The sequence below is a fragment of the Temnothorax americanus genome, unplaced genomic scaffold, assembly GCF_048541705.1.
Source record: "Temnothorax americanus isolate GAGA-0224 unplaced genomic scaffold, ASM4854170v1 Scaffold73, whole genome shotgun sequence".
Taxonomy (NCBI): domain Eukaryota; kingdom Metazoa; phylum Arthropoda; class Insecta; order Hymenoptera; family Formicidae; genus Temnothorax; species Temnothorax americanus.
The window spans coordinates 172,684-173,306 of record NW_027509796.1 but is presented as its reverse complement, the minus strand read 5'-3'; positions in this window follow the sequence as shown (position 1 = coordinate 173,306).

Below are 623 nucleotides of genomic sequence, written 5' to 3'. Positions count from 1 at the left end.
CGTACCACCAGCACGTAGATCGCGCGTACCGCCGCCGTCGCTGTCGCTCAGTGGTACTCCCCCCCCCTCCCCAGTACCCCAGTATTCGGAGATGATCTTATTGTAGAACCCTCAGAATGTTATAAGAACCGAGGGGTTCACGATGTGGAGCGTGCAAATAAAGTGAATTTGCAGATGCGGAGGTTAAACTGTTCGCCACTTGAAGTATGAATCTCAAATTGTGAATTTGGTTCATTCTCGCGATGGTATTGTTGTTGCTGGTACTAGCGATGTACTCGATCTTGAGATCAGCGGAAGAACGCGGAACGTTAAGATGAAATGCAAATTAAATCCGTAATCAGTAATTGCAATAAATAATGTAATAAAAAATAATTTTTGTAGTTTACATGTGTTTTTTTTATTTAGATATGTATTTTAGTGTGATTGCGGAGGTAATATAATAACTTATCTGTATTATTTAATATAAAATAATGATTTTTATATCATAAGCGTAACATATATGATTATCTAATTTATTCACTTATTAGATTACTATATTGATATATATCTATTATATAATAAATTGTATATAATATTATATATTTCTAACATAGATCGCTGTTTTATAACGCAATAGAAATAGA